Below are 15,590 nucleotides of genomic sequence, written 5' to 3' on the forward strand. Positions count from 1 at the left end.
GGGAATTTCAGTTAGTTTACACTTTTCAAAACCCCAAAACATAAGAGGCGATTTTCCAAACAAACTTTCTTCTCCAAAACGATTGGTAAGTGATTTCTAACTCATTTTCTTCACTCCTCAACATCTTCTAACATGATTTCAACTTCAAATCAAAGATTTTCTTGGGGAAATTGGGTGTTTTGGGTAGAACCTAGGTTTTTCAAAAAATAGGGATTTGGACCTCAATTTGAGGTCTGATTTCAAAATAAATTACATATTTGGGTTCGTGGGGGAATGGTTAATCGGGTTTTGGTTCGAACCTCGGGTTTTGACCGCGTGGGCCCGGGGGCACTTTTGACCTTTTTGGGTAAAACTTGGGAAAACTTATTTTCATGCATTGGGGATGATTCATTTAGGATTTATTAATGTAATTAAGTAAGTTATGACTAGATTCGAGTGGATTGGAGCTGGAATTCGCGGGGTAAAGCTATAATTGAGGCTTGAGTTGTATTCAAGGCATTGAGGTAAGTGTTTGGTTTAACCCTAGCTTGAGGGACTAGGAGTTGAGTCTTATTTGCTAATTGCTTCTTGTGAGTACGACGTATAGGCATGGTGACGGGTATCTATACGTTGGTATCTAGCATGACCATGAGTCTTTAAATTATGAATATCTTGATTTCGTTGTATTTCTCTTGCCTTGGTTATGATTCCTATTTGTTGTGAAAAGCCTGTGAAAGGAAATTGTGACCTATGACCAACGAGAAGCGTTGGCTCAGGTTATATTTCAAATGTGAAGATCTATTAAATGGTTGAACCCTTTGGAGCATAGGCTCAAGTGGTGAAGTGAGGTATGAAATAAAAGTGAAAGGAAGAGAAAGATTATTTAAGTTGTTCCCTTCCCGGGATATTGTTGTATATTGATTATTTTCCCTTGCCGGGATGTTGAGATTATTGATGTTGTACCCTTGTCGGGATTAAATTGTTCAATTGTGTTCCCTTGCCGGGGTTTCTCTTAGTATTTTGTTTATTCCCTTGCCCCTTGTTTGTGATTGTTGTTTGAGTGAGGAAGAGTGTTAAAGCACGAAGGGTTATGCCGTGCATTGTTTGTTTATTTTGAGGAAAGAGTGTTAAAGCACGAGGGGTGATACCGTGCATTGTTTGTTTATTGTGAGGAAAGAGTGTTAAAGCACGAAGGGTGATGCCTTGCATTGTTTGCTTATTGTGAGGAAAGAGAGTAAAGCACGAAGGGTGATGTCGTGCCGCACGATGTACCATTCCATGCCGATTCTATTGAATATATGTGAGGAAAGAGAGTAAAAGCACGAAGGGTGATGCCATGCACACTTTATTATTTCATTGCTTGGTGAGGATGAGAGTAAAAGCACGAAGGGTGACGCCGTACACTTGTTGCTTTCTGTTTCTTTATTAATGTCTGAGTTGTGTTGCTTCCTTCGTTACTGGACGACTTTTACTTGAAATTGTTACTTCCCCCATAGCATGCTCCCCCTCCCATATTGGTTACTTGTCTCTGTAATTCGATTCCGTTGTATATGTACATATAACTGCACAGGTTTATGTGGTAGTCCGGTCTAGCCTCGTCACTACTTCGCCGGGGTTAGGTTAGCACTTAATAGCACATGGGGTCGGTTGTGTTGATGCTACACTCTGTGCTATTTTGCATAGATCCAGGTTTCGGACAGCAGCAACAGTAGTGTGGGTGCAGGCCTTCAGTCTAGCGAGACATCGAGGTAGCTCTGCAGGCGTCCGCAGGCCCGGCGTCTCCTCTATCCTTTATTTTAGTCTGTTATCTCATTGTCTTCGAGACAAACAGTTTATGTTCTCTTCAGACGATTGTATTTAGTATTCTTAGTAGTTCGTGAGTATTATGACACCAGTCTTGGGTAGAGGCTTATGTTGAATTTTCCGCATTCTATTCAGTTTTCTATAATTTAAGACTTCCGCTTATTATTTAATTTCGTTGCTTTTATATTATTGCCGATAATTGTTGTAAAGTGATTATGTTATTAATGAAAAAGTAATTAAATTTGGCTTGCCTAGCTCCCATTAGTAGGCACCATCACGACTCGCGAGGGTGGGAAATCCGGGTCGTGACATGACATATTTTAGAGCTAAGGAGTCTAAGGAGGAGTTGGAAGAACACGAGCACAAGAATTTCATCACTCCTTCCTCAATCATGACCCGAGTTTGGATCGAATTTATGCTTTCTTATATTTGTGATGATTTGCTCTATGTCTAAGGAGTAGTTCCCTTTAGTGTTTGATGGATTTGGTGTATTAATGATTGTTTATGGATTATAACTCTGGTTTTATGTATTGAAGCATTTTTGGATAATTAATTGTTGCATCTACATTCACTTGTTCATGTAATCGAGAGAGGCATAACTTGTGATATCTTTGTATTATATTGTTCGTTGAGTTCATAGATTCTTATATGTAATCGAAAGAGGCTAATTGAATCATAGGTTAAACCTAGTTAGGAGAATAATCGAAAGAGGTTTTCCTAAAGACCAATCTACTACGCATGTTGCATATCTTCACAGTGCTTAAATTGGTTCATCTTGTGAGGTTAAGACTTAGTCGAGAGAGGAGTTTTTGCTGAACATTTGAACTAATAAATGAGTGAATCTGAGAGACTCACTTGAATATTAGAAGGGAATTGTCTAGAGTTAGATCCCAAACAATTATCTTGCACTTATCCTATCAAAATCCTATTTTCTCCCAACTGATAACCTTCTTTGCTTATTCATTGTTACGATTCTCACTAGTTAATAACTTTAGATTCTTAGTTAATTTTAATTCTTAATCATTTAAATCTCAACTATTGATCATCTTGGATTGCAATCAAGCTAGAAACTACAAGAGCGCTGTTCAAATCCAATCCATGTGGATACGATATTATATTATACTATATTCGACTAGCGATCATATTTAAGTATGTAATTTGCGCTCGCCAATCAACAATAACGTGTCCAAGATACTACATAAAGAACCATCCAAAACCTAGCTCAAAAACCTTTTAAAATAGTCCCATATGCACTAGCACCTCAACCTTTACTTTCAATTCATAGTTTCATATATTTCTTCCATCAATTCATATATATATATATATATATATATATATATATATTGCCTTAAACTAATCCAACAAAAGATAACAACATCTCTTCCTCTTTCAAGTGCTATCTTGTAATCTTTCACTACAACATCACAACTTAAAAGTAATTAACCATAAAACCAACCTTAAGGCTGTTAAACATACCTTAGGCAGTAGATAAAGTTCGAACCTTAAGTTTAACTTAGCTCATCATCATCCTTCTTCACATCACAACACCATAGAGGGGTTATTCTCAACCTTTAGCTAACTCTTAAATTCGATTATGGTGTATTTTTTTGGAGCCCTGGGGGAACTATTAGGGAGGGTTTGGAGAGTGAGAGGATGGAAGGAGGTCTAAAAATGAGCAAAACTCATCCCTAAAACGAGATAAAATAGGTGAAGGTCGGCCGCCGTCCAACTGGGTCCCATAGGGGCTGCCGACACAGTCTCACGAATACACGAATATCTCTCTACTCCGATATCGTATCAACGAACGGTTTAATGCATTAGAAACTAAACTTGTAGATATTAAATTTGGAAGGTGTATCATCCCATAACTGCAAGTACATTGAGAGAAAAGCTTAGTGACATTAGACCCAAATTTCAATTAGATTATGAACGTATATTGCGATAACTTTTGTCGACTTTTGGTTTACAACTTGTTTGACTTCAAAACTTAATATACAAGTATTATATGATTAAAATACCTTAAAACATGATGTGATTAGCATATTAAGTACTATGTTTTCCTCGTAAGTACGGGTTATAACATCTTTGATCTGTTTAGCCTCCAACCCTCACGATACTTCCGTAACACCTGTATTAATGCATCATTATCCTTGTAAAAGTCAAAACCCTATGGATTATATTGATTCACTTAAGATACAATCCAACATGAAATCACGGGGTGTAACATCCTTCCCCTTAGGAACATTCGTCCTCGAATGTTAACTCTTAAATGCTTGCGAAAATCTCGCCAGAGTCTCCTTTGTACATTGGACTAAAATCAACATGCACGTAGCAAAAAAACATACTATACGTGCAACACAGGGCCAATGTCTATAAATTTCAACACTTGGCCTTACATGATCGTCAATCATAAGTACTGCAAGTCAAAAATAAGAGTTCACCTCATGACCTACTTGTTTGAACCGTGTTGTGCTATAATATCCCATATCAAGCCATATCTTCAGTTGAAATAGGTGGGGGTATTTAGATATCATCTTCTTTATGCCCTCCCACATCATTTCTTCGATGTTCTTATTTCTCCATAATACCGTCATAGGGGATACCTTTTGGTTCTCAACCTAAAGATCTGTCGATCGGAGATAGACACCGGGATATCCTCGTAGGATAGATCCTCTATAATCTAAACTTTATCTACTGGGAAAACCCGAGAAGGGTATCCAATGCACTTTCGTGGCATGGAAAATGATTGACTCTAACTCCAGAGGCAATTCAATCTGTTTACCTTGAAAATGGTAATTACAATTAGATTTTATTTTTGTGGTTCTAAGAATACGTGATTTATTTTTATGCTAGTTGTTAGGCAGTAGATGTTAAGTGTGAGACTAGAAAATAAGATAAGATCTTGAAGATAGCGTGGCAAGCAAACCGAGTGGCCGAGAGTCGGGGTCTCGAGCTAGCCTATACGGGGACTCGAGGTCTAGCTAAAGCGTTGGACTGTGTATAGGCGATGAAAGACTAACAGTCCTAAAAGCTTTGATGATGGATCTTTATGATCAATGATGAGTAATAAATGAATAACAATCAACAAAACACGATAAATGTAAGCAATGTAATAAAAGCAAGCAATAAAATCAAGGGAGAATGTGTTTAAGTTAGAGAGCAGAGAATGTTCATGTTCTAGCATTGAATATCGTCCGTCACAAAATGATAAGGATCCCCTGGGGGGGAATCCTAACAAGGTACAGATGCATTTGTTAAAAAGATATACGGCTGGTACAGCCATTTAATGCTACAGTACGGGCTTGTACTGGCCTAATAGACTTGGTCAGCTTTAACCACGTGGCTTGGGAACTTCCCGTTTATCCATCATAGCCACCGATTTGCACTGCCCCGAGGTCGATTATTGAGAACCCTCGGGGTTGAGCCTCGAGCCTTATGGGGACGGGCTTATGATGTGTCATAATGACCACAAAATTGGACTCTCTGATTTTTACCATATACAGATAGTCCCCACGTTTCTTAGAGTAAAATGATAAGAAATGATTTTGACCTTGACCTCCTCGAACCTCTCGTGATGATATCATGCTCGTGACGTCAGTGTTCCACGTGACTGAAAACATCGTATCAGTCCGTCTCCCTGAAAGCATTGATTATACTGTCGGTTTATTTATCAAAAAGGCGTTTATTGCACCGTCTATCGGTTTCGCCAAAGGCATTGATTACGCCATCGGTTACGCTTCCTTAAAGGCATTCATTACGCTGTCATTTACGCTTCCCCAGAGGCATTGATTACGCCGTCGGCTACACTACCGTCGTCCTTTAAATGGGGGTTACTTGAGCCAAACTTCATTCAATCTTTTTCCACCAACATTTGGCCCTTTCCCTTCCCTACTCCTCTTCCAAATTTCTATCTTATGGTACAAACTTGTGGCCATAAGGCCATACGGCAAAAGCATTGTCAGTTATGTCGTGGCTCTTTTTCAAAGCCCTTCCCTACTGATTGGGATTATGCTGAGTTGTTGTTGTTGTTGGCTCGAAATAATGAGGGAAAGGTCTCAAATTCTTCCCGTATCAGAAGATATGCGGACCGTGAACCGCTGTTCAACCCTCTTAACTTCAACCTGGTGTGGCACCTCGTTCCTTTTTCTTTCCATGCAGTGAGGTGGCGTTACCTCTTAACTTTTGCATCACACACCGGTGCAATGTCTCAAGAAGTGGCTTCAAAATAGAAGTGCTGACGAGGCCCATACTCGCCAAATTTTTCATCAAGCCACAATTTTCTCCCCCTGTTAAAAGTTTTTGCTCTTTGATAGGCTATAGCTGCTCCGGAGGAGGATCTCGAAGATATAGTTCCGAAGGTCGAAATGGGGTCCTCGAGGAAACGGTTCTCGCAGATGTCACTCCCGAGGGTATACTCTTGAAAGTAGATTAGGTTCTTTAGCTGTTATTTTTTGCTTCTTTGTTTCTGTAAGGACCCCTCGTGGGCTTTTGTAATCATCGTTTATTAATACAAAAGGTTTCTTCAACTTGTCTTTGACTTGTGCTGGATTCCCTTTTGCCTGTGTTTGTAAAAAATCCGAGCGTGTGACTTTATCGATCAGCCCGAATACTGGACCCGGACATAGGTATTCCCTTGGTTCTCAATTGGTTAATATGATATTCCCTGAAACCCTTTGCCGTCTCTTGGACTAAGTTCGGATTGATCCGATACAAACTTAGGCCGCCGGGACTTCTGACTTCGAATTGAGTGAGAGTGGGGCCTCGAATTTTAGAACAAAGCCTAGCCCTTGGGCCTATTCAAATAGTCCCCGAGTGAGAGTTTCCTTGAACTCGGGCGGCCTCAAAAATTTGCTTTGGACATAAAATGAAGATAGCCCTAAGGCGCTATAGATAGATCCTGAGCAAGGATACACTCAAACTCGGATGACCCCTGGGCTAAAGTAATCGAGAGAGCGTTTAAATTGAACTGAAGGCGAAGATAGCCCCGAGGCTGTATTAATAACCCTCGAGTGGGAACTGACTTGGCTCAGGTAGCCTGGGGGCCAAAGAATCGGGTGAATGACCCGCACTTGAAATAGCAGAAGTCCTCGAGATCGGGCACCATCTCGAGGCTAGGTTTATGTGGATAGCTCCTTAGAGCCCATCGTTATAGCGACAGAGATCCTCGAGACCGGACACCATCTTGAGGCATGGTTGATATGGGGATCTTTGACCCCTCGAACGTTGTATGGCAACGTGATTCGTATGATGCGGCCATGGAGTGACCGAGGTGATCCTGCCGGTACACTTCTCCGAAAGTGCTAATGGCCTAGTCAGAATTAATTGGCCTTTAGAGTAGGCGGAAAGCCGCCGCTTGCTCTATATATGAGTTTGCTTTCCTCTTATTTGAGGATTCCGTCACTTTGAGAAGCTATCCTTTTTATAGAGTTCTCCATCCTTGCGTCAGCTCTTTTACCATTTTAATTCAAAGCTTTCGCCTAATTTTTCATTCCCCTTCTCTTGTTTCGCCATAGTTATGGCTGCTACGCCCAAACCCGCTCACCGAGAAAAGGAGAGTTCCGCCACTGCTTCCCGCTCGGTCAGTGGTACACCGCCGGTGTCCGGTGAGCTAACCTCGAGATGTTTTGTCTCGAGGAGGGACTTTACATTAGGGAAACCTCCCAATGTTCAGGGCCATTGGGAGCATGCATAAGGTTGATTTCATTAATAGGAGAGAAACACCTCGAGGCAGTGAGGAGAGACTGCGGATGGGGAGAAAAGGTGGTACTGGAGTTACCTTCCCTGGAAGAGAATATCATGGCTCATGTAGTGGGGTTTTTGAACGTATACACGTACCCCTTTACGTTGGGCCCTCTCGATAGAGTCGTGCTTGACTTCTATCGATGATATCGAGCTACCCTGGCACAGCTTCACCCCTCATTCTGGAGGATAGTATTGATGATAAGGTTCTTTGCGAAGGAAGCCGGGCTCGAGTTCACCCTTAGCCATCTCATCAGATTGTACCGGTCCTTTCATTACCGAGGCCTGATAGCTTTAAAATGTCGATCCACCAGGTCCTTTGTTGCCGACGATGAAGAAGATGGGGACCGAGGGTGGATGAGTCGATTTGTCCAAGTACTGACTGTCGATGTTATCCTCATGGACTTCCTGCCATTTCATGAGAAATGGAATTTGACACGTAAGTGGTACACTTGTGTTATTGTCATTTTCATTCATAGTGGAGGCGGACTCCGTAATAATTTTTTCTTTCCTTTCCGCAGCAATCCCGTGGTTTCCATACGAGGTCCCCGATCTGGCGGATTGGACTCGAATACTGGTAGCTTGCTCGACCTACGATGAGCGTAAGTGGCGAGACTTGTCGAAGGGTGGATGGGAGGCAAAACACCATGGTGAGTACCGTATGATTCTTCTCTTTAAGGAATATTTCCCTTTGTGTTTCCTGACTTCTTTACCACAGGTGTCGGAGAATTTTCCGAGATGAGACCGTGCCCTCTTGGAGAGGAGGGAGGATCATCGGCTTCGGAGCCGAAGAGTGATACCAACCGTAAGGAATCCTCAGTGAGCGAGAAGATATGTAGTGAAGCAGGATCTGCCCGGAGGCAAAAAGGAGATGTAACCGTTGAGACAGATTGCACACCTAACGGCCGTTGTGCGAACATTGGCGTAGCAGAAGGGAGCAGCCACACATCGATGGCTCGAGCCAAGGGATATCCTGGGGCAGCTGAGCCTGCAATACCCAGATTTCTAGCCTCGGGGGAGTGGCTCCTATTCTGCCACCGTCTTCTTCTCCCGTCGAAGGTACTTTGAGGGATACGGGTTTCCTGCCGCCGTCTTCCTTTCCCGTCGAAGGTACTTTGAGGGATTTTTGAGGCAAGGGCCGTCAAGCGGGGTCTCAAGTGATCAGATTCCTATTGGGAGTGGTTCTACTTCGGCCGATGAAACCAGGCCAGTAGATGCGCGCTTAACTTTTGAGGAAGCTCAGCGGCTCTGTTCTGTGGTGAGTTTTGGTCGACTGTATTGGTTCTTCAGTTTTACACTTTCATTTTCTTACTGAGCTTTTTTTTCATAGGCCTTTGACAAGCTCAAGTCCGAGCTGCTCCATCGTGAAGCCAGGTTGCGAAAAGCTTGGACGGGGAGAAATCCCTCAGGATTCTTTGTGATAAAAGGGCAAAGGAGTTGGTATACCTGCAGTACGAGGCGAGTCGAAGCCGAAACTACGAAGGCTACCTCGAGAGACAAGTAACCTTTGTTTTGAAGGGATGCACGTTTCTTCTTCTACCCTCGGAGATTAATATTTTAATACTTCAGTTGCAGAGAAAGACGAAGGACCTGGAATGCCTTTTAGGCGAAGTTGGTCAGGCCAAGTATGAGTGTAATGAGTTAAGGGCTCAGATAGATTCCCAAGTTGCGGCCAAGAAGAATACTTTGGCCAAGGCTTCTGCCCTCGAGGTGCAACTCCGGAATGCTCGTGAAAACAGGTTGGTCCAGACGAGCAGGATTGCAAGGCTCGAGTATGACCTTTTGCAGATAAAGGCTGAGGTCGTGAATGCCCGAGTTGAAGCTGAAGAGATTCGAGCTAAAGCTGATAAGAAAGTGGCCGTCTATTTAAAAAGACACTGCCGACGCCCGAGCTGAGTTGAGAAGGGCTTCCGATCGCGAGAGCAGAAGTAATGAATATGCCCAATGCAGATCTCGGAAGGAAACCCTCGAGGAGATCCATGCTAGGGGCTTCGATCTCTCGAAAGAGATAGCGCAGGCCAAGGCGGATGAATACGACGCCAAGTTCCTCGTATCCGATGCCGAAGATAATGATGAAGAGGCTGATGGAGCCGCAGTCCCCGAGGGGAAAGTATACTAGGCTTTTTATTTTTGATTCTGCGTACAATGTTCTTAGAGAACTTTGTAATTGAAGCCTCATGTTATTTCACATATACTTATAAAAGGAAGCCTTGCGGTTTCATCTTCCATGAATTTCCCTTTGCTTGTGTATGTCCTTCTTTGCTTTGAATTTGGACATTTGTCAATGATTAGCTAGATGAGCTGTACTTCGAGGTAAAACCCTTAGGTTTGCAAATCGGCCCTGAGGCTTGTTGGGCTGGCTCGTAGGCTCTTAGCACTTGCCCTTAGGCGTTTTTTAGTTAACCGTTTCGGGCTCAGATTCTGAGTCGGATTTCGACTCGAGCTCATCGACCCTTAGGTTTTTGACTTTTAGGCTGGCTCTTAGGCTCATACGCGTTGGGTCGACACGACCTCTAATATGGGTTGGCGCTTAGGCTCTTATGCGTTGGGTCGGCACAACCTCTAATATGGGTTGGCGCTTAGGCTCTTACGTGTTGGGTCGGTACGACCTCTAACATAGGATGGGGGTTAAGCTCTTACGCGTTGGGTCGGTACGACCTCTAATATAGGCTTTATTTTTCCCTCGTTAAAGACTTTTTGATGTTTTTGTGTTCGTCCGACTCTTCAACGGTTCGATAAGAACCTCGATTGTGAGCCGTTTATGTAGCGATAAATGAGCACCTCGGGAGGTTTCGCTCGATGGCTGAATTGTTTTGAAGCCTATTGTTTGGAGCTGACATGATCGAAGCTCTTTTGCTTGTGCCGAGGGTAACCTAATTAACCGGTTCTTTTCGAAGTATTTTTGGAAGTAATTTGAAGGCCTGTGATTTTATGGCGACGGTCGGGCGTCCCCGAGTCACGTTAGATTGGCGAAGCCTTGTGACCGTATTCATTGTGTTTGGTTGTAGCCTTTTAGTCCCCGAGTGAATTAGTTTTGGCATTTATATCGACGGTATGCCTTTTTAGGGGTCTTACAAGTTCGAATATATAGCCTTAACTTTAAGATCGGGATTATGCCTTTTGTAAGGTCTTATAAATTTTAACATACCCTATTTGAGGTCTTACATATTCTTTGGTTTCGTGGCACAAGTATAATTCATGCCTTGCTTGAGGTCTTAGAGGTTTGGTATTGCCTCATGGAGGTCTTATAAGCTCGACGTTGCCCGCATGGCGTCTTACGGCCTCGAGTTTTGACAGCTCGACGGGGTGACAGTCAGTGACAGTCCCCGAGACATCAAAAATTTTTGGCTCTGGAGCCGTTCTTTATAAACTTGATGTTGCCTCGTTGAGGGCTTACGAGTTCGAAGCTTCCGACTATTTGGGAAATTTCTGGCTCTGGAGCTGTTTTTGGAAAAATAGCGGACTTCTTTGAAGCGAACCGTGTTTTGATGGAAAAAATATTCCTCGATTACTTGGCACAAGTATACATGTTTTCGTCGTCAAGGGTTCAATTATTCCATGCGACACGGTTCGTTCGACCGTTTGGCCCGATACATCATTTTCCTATCGAGACCCTTTTGGCTCATCTTGACTTCACCGAAGAGGTGATCTCCCGGGGGGAGTATTCGAGGTTGATTGAAGAGAAGCCTTGAATACATTGTTAAGTTCTCCTTAGGTATCATATAGATGTTGCCTCTTTAAAAACCTTGCTGAAAAACCCTTCTTGGGATAAAATCCGATCGAAGGAAAAGAGTGCAATGCATGCTTTAAAACCTAAGGTCTTTAAGCTGGAACGTGCTTCGATTGTTCTAACCAGACTCCTGCACATAGGTTAGTGTAAGATGTAAGATAAAAAGGTAGATAGTTATACCTTAGTGGTGATGGCGCTTCAAGCCTCGTTATGTTTCAACCGCTTGCTCCGGGGATGCGGTACGATCCTTTGCTCATTTATTCGGGCGTAGCCGAGAATGTGGCTTGTGATTGCTACAACACTGTTTGCTTATCCTCCGATGTTGAAGGTGTCGATGCCGGTGCCACATCGTGCACCGCGAACATCTCTCTTGCTGCATGCTGCTCCCCGTATACAGTTTTTATTCCGTCCTTCATTGGAAACTTCATCATTTGATGAAGGGTTGATGGTACTGCTCTCATCCAGTGTATCCATGGCCTTCCGAGCAAGGCAGAATTCCTAGCAAGGACTTTGCCTGCTATTCATTCCTAAATCCCTTTCACCCTTAACTAGCTAACTCGATGGGACGTCAACAGCGAGAATGCCAAATGCAAGACCTAGACCCGGTTCACGCAGTCAAGCAGCAAAGACCTCTTTCTCTTCGGGAGCTTTCGTAACGGCTATAAGGAATGGGACTTTACCCTCGTGAAGGCTATTAGGATCGATCCCTTCAACCCTCCCTGGCATGGAAGGTCGCAAGAGAAAAGAAAACTTTTCTTCTTAGCAGCTTTTTCAACCTACCTGAGGTAAGGAAGTAAAGCAACCAATAGCCTTTTTACCTACTATACCTTTCACCGGTGAGCAAAAAGTAGTTACCTTTAGAGCAATCTCTTTTTTTTAAATTCTATTTTCTTTTCGTTATGGTAATGCAATACAAGAGGTCGGAAATCAGGTTCTTTCTGATGATGAAAAGAGCTTTTATCTTATTAGAAATTTATGAAAACCCGAAATGTCGATAATGTTAGAAGACGACCGTAGGCATCAAACGGTCAGATGCCTACGGTCGGTATATCTTTGAAAGCTCAGACGGAGAGAATAAACGGACTCCTCGAGGGCTACTTAAGCCACTTTAGTGCAAACCAGCAAGCAAATGGTTTTTGAAAAGCGTTAGAAATTGTGGTCAACATTTTTCCAGTGTTTCAGCGGGCGTCTCCTTTGATGACATGAAACTTGACATTTTGGGTTGTGCCTGTAAGGCCCCGTGAAAATTTTTACTCAAAAACCCGAGATCTCGTAGTGCCAAGTTAGGAATATGTGTTAGAAATTCGTAAAATTCTTCGCGGCGAGCCGCGGTTTGGACCCTTTGGATTGATCTGTGCATTAAAAGTTAAGGAATAATGTTTTTTAGAAGAGTGCATTTCTGCGGTCCATTATGCGGTCGCATAATAGCTATGCGGACCGCATAGTCGCCGCATAGTGAGGCAGTTGATGGTTAATTTTGAGGTCAACTATGCGGCCAATTATGCGATCGCATAATCAATATGCGGGCCGCATAGTCATCGCATAATCTCCTTGGAATTTTCCGAGGGCCAGTTCTGCGGTGCATTATGCAACCGTAGAACAGGTATACGGATCGCATTCTTGTCGCATACCCGGCAGTTTGTTCAGGTTTCGGGGGGCCATTTTTGCGGTCCCTTTTGCAGGTCGCATTGTCAATTATGCGATCGCGGATTTGTGTCGGGGCTCATAATTTCTAATTTTCTTACCCGACCCCACGTCGATATATTATATGCTACCCTTCATTTTAGGCCTATTTTGGGATGCATTTAGAGAGAGAGGGTCCTAGAGGGAGAAGGGGTTCTTCATCAACATTCCTCCTAAGATCTTGCTTAAACCTTGTCAAGAAAGGTACCTAGGTCTTCTTCCTAAAGGGTAAGGTTCTATAACCCAAGCTCTTAATTAGTAGATATAACTAGGATAGACCATTAGAAGGGTAATCCATGAGGATGGGAGCGGATATCTTGCATGCATGAGTTCTTAAAGTATTTGGTGAGGTCTTGAGCTAAGGATGGGATGAGGTATGGTAGGATCTTTCACAAATAGGTTTTAAAAGCATAATGCACACTTAGTGTTTGAAAATATGCTCAAATGAGCTAGAACTATGATCACCTCTCTAATTTGTGGTTCGATGTGTCATGTTCCTAAGAGATTGACGTTGCTAAGAGTCTCGAAGTATAGTAGGACTTAAGGAAAGCTCAATCGAGGTATGTAGGCTAAACTTTCTCTCTCGGAAGTGAATTCCATATTGTTTTTGTAAGTTTAAGTGTGGTTTGTCTACCAAAGTGATATAGCCTTGAGTCACTTTTTAAAGGAAGGTTAGTATACTAATTGGGTGAGAAGAATTCGATCTATTTAATGCTCGTAGCTGCTCTTATGTGTACTAAATGCCTTTCTTAAATGTGTCTATTTGTTGATAAACAGTAAAGATGTTTGGAAATGAATCGAATGAGAAGATGTGAAGCAAATTATGAAATAAGCCTCGACCAGACTGTTAGGAACTAACTTCAAAAAAAAATATAGAATGGCCTAAAGGTCTTGTACCCGAACTATGCCCATGAGTGGCTGTTCTAGATATTACTTTGCTTTATAAATACATTCAATGTAATGCTAGTCCTTACACATTCGGATGTTGAAATTGTACAAATGTCATGATGGGAAAAGAATAATTCAAGGGTAATTGAGGTGATTGCTTGCTTATAACTCCAATGTGTATTTCAATTGTTGGTTGGCATGTCCCTCTTAGGGAAGAATCCTTTGTGTTTGATGTTTCCATTACTAATGAACTCGAAAATATATGATTCCTGGAATATTTGGTACATTGATATTGGTTGATGATCCTTGGAAATAAAGGAGGTGAAAATGTGGAAAACTAAAAATGCGGCCTTCGTGCCATGAAAAAGATGAACCTTGTGAAAGGCCCAAAGGGCCAAAGAAATACTGCTATCGATAGAGATTGAGAACATTAATAAAAACTATAAAATGTGAAAGATATTGAGGCAAGCATAGTTGTATTATGCTATATTTGTATACTTGTATTTATACTACAATTGTGTGCAATATCCAATCAAATCAAAAATATTTTTGGGAGTATCATTAGCAAAACCGAGGAAGGGTGGGTCATAAGGCCCATACCTGAAACTACACGTGCCGGTGTAGGGATGGATCGTGGTTATTCCCCTTAATTGGGATGAACTTGGTAACATTTGTAAATTGGTAACGCCAACCCACACAACATATGTGGGAAGGCAGCCTAGCCAATCGGGCCGTGATCGGACGCCATGCCGCACACATGGTGGCATTGTGCTGGGAATCAAAACTAGAAATTCAAAACTGAAAATTGTGATTATGGTACATGTCTCCAAAGGGACGACCTAGCCGATCGGGTCGTGATCGGACTCCGTGCTAACAAAGACGATGGTATAACTCATATCGGTGTTAATGATCTCCCAACCAAAAATTATATATTATTTTCGTAAACCAGAAGACTTATATGTTTCAAATTGGATGCTTGTATGTTGTAGGTTTTGGCTTACGGTTTCATGGTTTCTTTGCTTGTATGGTTATTCTATTCTGAAAAAGGACTTTTAGCCTTCCATACTAGTGCTATTCGAGGCGCTAACGCCCCTTTTACCGGGGGCGCTGTATCGTTTAATGTTATATGTGGTTCCACAGCGAGCGGCATCGGCCAGTGATAGCGGTTTTCTCTTCCCAGCAGATTTGGTGAGCCCCACTCCATCCCGGGGTCATGTCATGTATCTTTTGTTCATTTTCTCATCACGTTTTCAGGTATAGCCGGAGCCTTGTTGCTGGCAATTTCCTATTACTCTTCTATTGTATTTAGAGGCTCCGTAGACTGTTTGTGGGTGATGGTTGATGTTGGGAGTCAAGACTAGAAATGTTAGTATTTGATAAGCATGCTTTTCATTAAGCTTGTAAACTTGTAATATTTTAAAAACTATGAATAAAGTCATTAACGGAAATGAAGTGAAAGTTGCGAATGGAAGATTTCCTAGTGTTTTGATAAAATGGGATAACACTCCCTCTTTATTCATGAACTAGTTTGGATAGAATGAAATCTAACAGGCTTGCTCAGTCGGGTTTACTCGGTTGAGCGCCGGTCATATTTCATAGCTTTGGGGCGTGACAGTGCCGGCCACGTTGACCGAGAGGGTGATTTCCCCTTTCGTTGTCTCGCTCGCCATGTTGAATCCGTTGAGCACTCGAGAGGCGGGCACGATCTGGTCGAGCAATCTGAGCTGCTCCACCACCCTCTACCTGATAATTTTGGCCGAGCTACCTG

The sequence above is a fragment of the Nicotiana attenuata genome, chromosome 7 (genome assembly GCF_001879085.1).
Source record: "Nicotiana attenuata strain UT chromosome 7, NIATTr2, whole genome shotgun sequence".
Taxonomy (NCBI): domain Eukaryota; kingdom Viridiplantae; phylum Streptophyta; class Magnoliopsida; order Solanales; family Solanaceae; genus Nicotiana; species Nicotiana attenuata.